This window comes from Lepidochelys kempii, chromosome 12 (assembly GCF_965140265.1).
Source record: "Lepidochelys kempii isolate rLepKem1 chromosome 12, rLepKem1.hap2, whole genome shotgun sequence".
In the NCBI taxonomy this organism is placed as follows: domain Eukaryota; kingdom Metazoa; phylum Chordata; order Testudines; family Cheloniidae; genus Lepidochelys; species Lepidochelys kempii.
Genome location: NC_133267.1, coordinates 129,225 through 136,595, shown reverse-complemented (window position 1 = coordinate 136,595; position 7,371 = coordinate 129,225).

Sequence of the window (7,371 nt, the reverse complement as noted above, 5' to 3'; positions counted from 1 at the left end):
AGGGGGAGGGCAGTAGGCAGTCTATTTGTTTGCGACAGGGAAGCCCGGCTGTTTAAAAATAGCCAGAGCTTCGCGTACCAGCTGAGCGGCGGAGAACCAGCTGAGCAGCGGGGACAGCAGAGCAGCACACAGCAGGAGTTTGCCTGGGACTGGTAGGTATCCGAGTCTGTGTTTGTTTGCTTGCTGAGGTAGTATCCGAGCGTGTGTTTGCTGGGGGGGCAGTGTGAGAGCCTGAGTGAGTGTCTGATTGGCTGCTAGCCTGCAGGGGGCGGGCAGAAGGGTGTCTGTTGGTTTGCGACAGGGAAGCCTGGCTGTTTAAAAATAGCCAGAGCTTCAGGAACCAGCTGAGCGGCGGAGAACCAGCTGAGCGGTGGGGACAGCAGAGCAGCTCACAGCAGGAGTTTCCCTGGGACTGGTAAGTATCCGAGTCGGTGTTTGTTTGCTTGCTGAGGAAGAATCCGAGCGTGTGTTTGCTGGGGGGGCAGTGTGAGAGCCTGAGTGAGTGTCTGATTGGCTGCTAGCCTGCAGGGGGCGGGCAGTAGGCTGTCTGTTGGTTTGCGACAGGAAAGCCTGGTTGTTTAAAAATAGCCAGAGCTTCGCGTACCAGCTGAGCAGCGGACAACCAGCTGAGCAGCGGGGACAGCAGAGCAGCTCATAGCAGGAGTTTGCCTGGGACTGGTAAGTATCCGAGTCTGTGTTTGTTTGCTTCCTGAGGAAGAATCCGAGCGTGTGTTTGCTGGGCGGCAGTGTGAGAGCCTGAGTGAGTGTCTGATTGGCTGCTAGCCTGCAGGGGGCGGGCAGTAGGGTGTCTGTTGGTTTGCGACAGGGAAGCCTGGCTGTTTAAAAATAGCCAGAGCTTCGCGAACCAGCTGAGCGGCGGAGAACCAGCTGAGCAGCGGGGACAGCAGAGCAGCTCACAGCAGGAGTTTGCCTGGGTCTGGTAAGTATCCGAGTCTGGGTTTGTTTGCTTGCTGAGGAAGTATCCGAGCGTGTGTTTGCTGGGGGGGCAGTGTGAGAGCCTGAGTGAGTGTCTGATTGGCTGCTAGCCTGCAGGGGGCGGGCAGTAGGGTGTTTGTTGGTTTGGGACAGGGAAGCCTGGCTGTTTAAAAATAGCCAGAGGTTCGCGAACCAGCTGAGCGGCGGAGAACCAGCTGAGCAACGGGGACAGCAGAGCAGCACACAGCAGGAGTTTTCCTGGGACTGGTAAGTATCCGAGTCTGTGTTTGTTTGCTTGCTGAGGAAGTATCCGAGCGTGTGTTTGCTGGGGGGGCAGTGTGAGAGCCTGAGTGAGTGTCTGATTGGCTGCTAGCCTGCAGGGGGCGGGCAGTAGGCTGTCTATTTGTTTGCGACAGGGAAGCCTGGCTGTTTAAAAATAGCCAGAGCTTCGCGTACCAGCTGAGTGGCGGAGAACCAGCTGAGCAGCGGGGACAGCAGAGCAGCTCACAGCAGGAGTTTGCCTGGCACTGGTAAGTATCCGAGTCTGTGTTTGTTTGCTTGCTGAGGAAGAATCCGAGCGTGTGTTTGCTGGGCGGCAGTGTGAGAGCCTGAGTGAGTGTCTGATTGGCTGCTAGCCTGCAGGGGGCGGGCAGTAGGGTGTCTGTTGGTTTGCGACAGGGAAGCCTGGCTGTTTAAAAATAGCCAGAGCTTCGCGAACCAGCTGAGCGGCGGAGAACCAGCTGAGCAGCGGGGACAGCAGAGCAGCACACAGCAGGAGTTTGCCTGGCACTGGTAAGTATCCGAGTCTGTGTTTGTTTGCTTGCTGAGGTAGTATCCGTGCGTGTGTTTGCTGGGGGGGCAGTGTGAGAACCTGAGTGAGTGTCTGATTGGCTGCTAACCTGCAGGGGGCGGGCAGTAGGCTGTCTATTTGTTTGCGACAGGGAAGCCCGGCTGTTTAAAAATAGCCAGAGCTTCGCGTACCAGCTGAGCGGCGGAGAACTAGCTGAGCAGCGGGGACAGCAGAGCAGCACACAGCAGGAGTTTGCTTGGGACTGGTAGGTATCCGAGTCTGTGTTTGTTTGCTTGCTGAGGTAGTATCCGAGCGTGTGTTTGCTGGGGGGGTAGTGTGAGACCCTGAATGAGTGTCTGATTGGCTGCTAGCCTGCAGGGGGCGGGCAGTACTGTGTCTGTTGGTTTGCGACAGGGAAGCCTGGCTGTTTAAAAATAGCCAGAGCTTCGCGAACCAGCTGAGCGGCGGAGAACCAGCTGAGCAGCGGGGACAGCAGAGCAGTTCACAGCAGGAGTTTGCCTGGGTCTGGTAAGTATCCGAGTCTGGGTTTGTTTGCTTGCTGAGGTAGTATCCGAGCGTGTGTTTGCTGGGGGGGCAGTGTGAGAGCCTGAGTGAGTGTCTGATTGGCTGCTAGCCTGCAGGGGGCGGGCAGTAGGGTGTTTGTTGGTTTGGGACAGGGAAGCCTGGCTGTTAAAAAATAGCCAGAGCTTCGCGAACCAGCTGAGCGGCGGAGAACCAGCTGAGCAGCGGGGACAGCAGAGCAGCTCACAGCAGGAGTTTGCCTGGGACTGGTAAGTATCCGAGTCTGGGTTTGTTTGCTTGCTGAGGAAGTATCCGAGCGTGAGTTTGCTGGGGGGGGCAGTGTGAGAGCCTGAGTGAGTGTCTGATTGGCTGCTAGCCTGCAGGGGGCGGGCAGTAGGCTGTCTATTTGTTTGCGACAGGGAAGCCCGGCTGTTTAAAAATAGCCAGAGCTTCGCGTACCAGCTGAGCGGCGGAGAACCAGCTGAGCAGCGGGGACAGCAGAGCAGCACACAGCAGGAGTTTGCCTGGGACTGGTAGGTATCCGAGTCTGTGTTTGTTTGCTTGCTGAGGTAGTATCCGAGCGTGTGTTTGCTGGGGGGGCAGTGTGAGGCCCTGAATGAGTGTCTGATTGGCTGCTAGCCTGCAGGGGGCGGGCAGTACGGTGTCTGTTGGTTTGCGACAGGGAAGCCTGGCTGTTTAAAAATAGCCAGAGCTTCGCGAACCAGCTGAGCGGCGGAGAACCAGCTGAGCAGCGGGGACAGCAGAGCAGCTCACAGCAGGAGTTTCCCTGGGTCTGGTAAGTATCCGAGTCTGGGTTTGTTTGCTTGCTGAGGAAGTATCCGAGCGTGTGTTTGCTGGGGGGGCAGTGTGAGAGCCTGAGTGAGTGTCTGATTGGCTGCTAGCCTGCAGGGGGCGGGCAGTAGGGTGTTTGTTGGTTTGGGACAGGGAAGCCTGGCTGTTTAAAAATAGCCAGAGCTTCGCGAACCAGCTGAGCGGCGGAGAACCAGCTGAGCAGCGGGGACAGCAGAGCAGCTCACAGCAGGAGTTTGCCTGGGACTGGTAAGTATCCGAGTCTGTGTTTGTTTGCTTCCTGAGGAAGAATCCGAGCGTGTGTTTGCTGGGCGGCAGTGTGAGAGCCTGAGTGAGTGTCTGATTGGCTGGAAGCCTGCAGGGGGCGGGCAGTACTGTGTCTGTTGGTTTGCGACAGGGAAGCCTGGCTGTTTAAAAATAGCCAGAGCTTCGCGAACCAGCTGAGCGGCGGAGAACCAGCTGAGCAGCGGGGACAGCAGAGCAGCACACAGCAGGAGTTTCCCTGGCACTGGTAAGTATCCGATTCTGGGTTTGTTTGCTTGCTGAGGAAGAATCTGAGCGTGTGTTTGCTGGGGGGGCAGTGTGAGAGAGTGAGTGAGTGTCTGATTGGCTGCTAGCCTGCAGGAGGCGGGCAGTAGGCTGTCTATTTGTTTGCGACAGGGAAGCCTGGCTGTTTAAAAATAGCCATGCTTCGCGAACCAGCTGAGCGGCGTAGAACCAGCTGAGCAGCGGGGACAGCAGAGCAGCTCACAGCAGGAGTTTGCCTGGGTCTGGTAAGTATCCGAGTCTGGGTTTGTTTGCTTGCTGAGGAAGTATCCGAGCGTGTGTTTGCTGGGGGGCAGTGTGAGAGCCTGAGTGAGTGTCTGATTGGCTGCTAGCCTGCAGGGGGCGGGCAGTAGGGTGTTTGTTGGTTTGGGACAGGGAAGCCTGGCTGTTTAAAAATAGCCAGAGCTTCGCGAACCAGCTGAGCGGCGGAGAACCAGCTGAGCAGCGGGGACAGCAGAGCAGCACACAGCAGGAGTTTTCCTGGGACTGGTAAGTATCCGAGTCTGTGTTTGTTTGCTTGCTGAGGAAGTATCCGAGCGTGTGTTTGCTGGGGGGGCAGTGTGAGAGCCTGAGTGAGTGTCTGATTGGCTGCTAGCCTGCAGGGGGCGGGCAGTAGGCTCTCTATTTGTTTGCGACAGGGAAGCCTGGCTTTTTAAAAATAGCCAGAGCTTCGCGTACCAGCTGAGCGGCGGAGAACCAGCTGAGCAGCGGGGACAGCAGAGCAGCACACAGGAGGAGTTTGCCTGGCACTGGTAAGTATCCGAGTCTGTGTTTGTTTGCTTGCTGACGAAGTATCTGAGCGTGTGTTTGCTGGGGGGGCAGTGTGAGAGCCTGAGTGAGTGTCTGATTGGCTGCTAGCCTGCAGGGGGCGGGCAGTAGGGTGTCTGTTGGTTTGCGACAGGGAAGCCTGGCTGTTTAAAAATAGCCAGAGCCTCATGAACCAGCTGAGCGGCGGAGAACCAGCTGAGCGGTGGGGACAGCAGAGCAGCTCACAGCAGGAGTTTCCCTGGGACTGGTAAGTATCCGAGTCTGTGTTTGTTTGCTTGCTGAGGAAGTATCCGAGCGTGTGTTTGCTGGGGGGGCAGTGTGAGAGCCTGAGTGAGTGTCTGATTGGCTGCTAGCCTGCAGGGGGCGGGGAGTAGGGTGTCTGTTGGTTTGCGACAGGAAAGCCTGGCTGTTTAAAAATAGCCAGAGCTTCGCGAACCAGCTGAGCGGCGGAGAACCAGCTGAGCAGCGGGGACAGCAGAGCAGCTCACAGCAGGAATTTGCCTGGGTCTGGTAAGTATCCGAGTCTGGGTTTGTTTGCTTGCTGAGGAAGTATCCGAGCGTGTGTTTGCTGGGGGGGCAGTGTGAGAGCCTGAGTGAGTGTCTGATTGGCTGCTAGCCTGCAGGGGGCGGGCAGTAGGGTGTTTGTTGGTTTGGGACAGGGAAGCCTGGCTGTTTAAAAATAGCCAGAGCTTCATGAACCAGCTGAGCGGCGGAGAACCAGCTGAGCGGTGGGGACAGCAGAGCAGCTCACAGCAGGAGTTTCCCTGGGACTGGTAAGTATCCGAGTCGGTGTTTGTTTGCTTGCTGAGGAAGAATCCGAGCGTGTGTTTCCTGGGATGGCAGTGTGAGAGCCTGAGTGAGTGTCTGATTGGCTGCTAGCCTGCAGGGGGCGGGCAGTAGGGTGTCTGTTGGTTTGCGACAGGAAAGCCTGGTTGTTTAAAAATAGCCAGAGCTTCGCGTACCAGCTGAGCAGCGGACAACCAGCTGAGCAGCGGGGACAGCAGAGCAGCTCATAGCAGGAGTTTGCCTGGGACTGGTAAGTATCCGAGTCTGTGTTTGTTTGCTTCCTGAGGAAGAATCCGAGCGTGTGTTTGCTGGGCGGCAGTGTGAGAGCCTGAGTGAGTGTCTGATTGGCTGCTAGCCTGCAGGGGGCGGGCAGTAGGGTGTCTGTTGGTTTGCGACAGGGAAGCCTGGCTGTTTAAAAATAGCCAGAGCTTCGCGAAACAGCTGAGCGGCGGAGAACCAGCTGAGCAGCGGGGACAGCAGAGCAGCTCACAGCAGGAGTTTGCCTGGGACTGGTAAGTATCCGAGTCTGTGTTTGTTTGCTTGCTGAGGAAGTATCCGAGCGTGTGTTTGCTGGGGGAGCAGTGTGAGAGCCTGAGTGAGTGTCTGATTGGCTGCTAGCCTGCAGGGGGCGGGCAGTAGGGTGTCTATTTGTTTGCGACAGGGAAGCCTGGCTGTTTAAAAATAGCCAGAGCTTCGCGTACCAGCTGAGTGGCGGAGAACCAGCTGAGCAGCGGGGACAGCAGAGCAGCTCACAGCAGGAGTTTGCCTGGGACTGGTAAGTATCCGAGTCTGTGTTTGTTTGCTTGCTGAGGAAGAATCCGAGCGTGTGTTTGCTGGGCGGCAGTGTGAGACCCTGAATGAGTGTCTGATTGGCTGCTAGCCTGCAGGGGGCGGGCAGTACGGTGTCTGTTGGTTTGCGACAGGGAAGCCTGGCTGTTTAAAAATAGCCAGAGCTTCATGAACCAGCTGAGCGGCGGAGAACCAGCTGAGCGGTGGGGACAGCAGAGCAGCTTACAGCAGGAGTTTCCCTGGGACTGGTAAGTATCCGAGTCGGTGTTTGTTTGCTTGCTGAGGAAGAATCCGAGCGTGTGTTTGCTGGGGGGGCAGTGTGAGAGCCTGAGTGAGTGTCTGATTGGCTGCTAGCCTGCAGGGGGCGGGCAGTAGGGTGTCTGTTGGTTTGCGACAGGGAAGCCTGGCTGTTTAAAAATAGCCAGAGCTTCGCGAAACAGCTGAGCGGCGGAGAACCAGCTGAGCAGCGGGGACAGCAGAGCAGCTCACAGCAGGAGTTTGCCTGGGACTGGTAAGTTTCGGAGTCTGGGTTTGTTTGCTTGCTGAGGAAGTATCCGAGCGTGTGTTTGCTGGGGGGGCAGTGTGAGAGCCTGAGTGAGTGTCTGGCTGCTAGCCTGCAGGGGGCGGGCAGTAGGGTGTCTGTTGGTTTGCGACAGGGAAGCCTGGCTGTTTAAAAATAGCCAGAGCTTCGCGAACCAGCTGAGCGGCGGAGAACCAGCTGAGCAGCGGGGACAGCAGAGCAGCACACAGCAGGAGTTTGCCTGGCACTGGTAAGTATCCGAGTCTGTGTTTGTTTGCTTGCTGAGAAAGAATCCGAGCGTGTGTTTGCTGGGGGGGCAGTGTGAGAGCCTGAGTGAGTGTCTGATTGGCTGCTAGCCTGCAGGGGGCGGGCAGTAGGGTGTCTGTTGGTTTGCGACAGGGAAGCCTGGCTGTTTAAAAATAGCCAGAGCTTCGCGAAACAGCTGAGCGGCGGAGAACCAGCTGAGCAGCGGGGACAGCAGAGCAGCTCACAGCAGGAGTTTGCCTGGGACTGGTAAGTATCCGAGTCTGTGTTTGTTTGCTTGCTGAGGAAGTATCCGAGCGTGTGTTTGCTGGGGGGGCAGTGTGAGAGCCTGAGTGAGTGTCTGATTGGCTGCTAGCCTGCAGGGGGCGGGCAGTAGGGTGTCTGTTGGTTTGCGACAGGGAAGCCTGGCTGTTTAAAAATAGCCAGAGCTTCGCGTACCAGCTGAGCGGCGGAGAACCAGCTGAGCAGCGGGGACAGCAGAGCAGCACACAGCAGGAGTTTGCCTGGGACTGGTAAGTATCCGAGCCTGTGTTTGTTTGCTTGCTGAGGAAGTATCCGAGCGTGTGTTTGCTGGGGGGGCAGTGTGAGAGCCTGAGTGAGTGTCTGATTGGCTGCTAGCCTGCAGGGGGCGGGCAGTAGG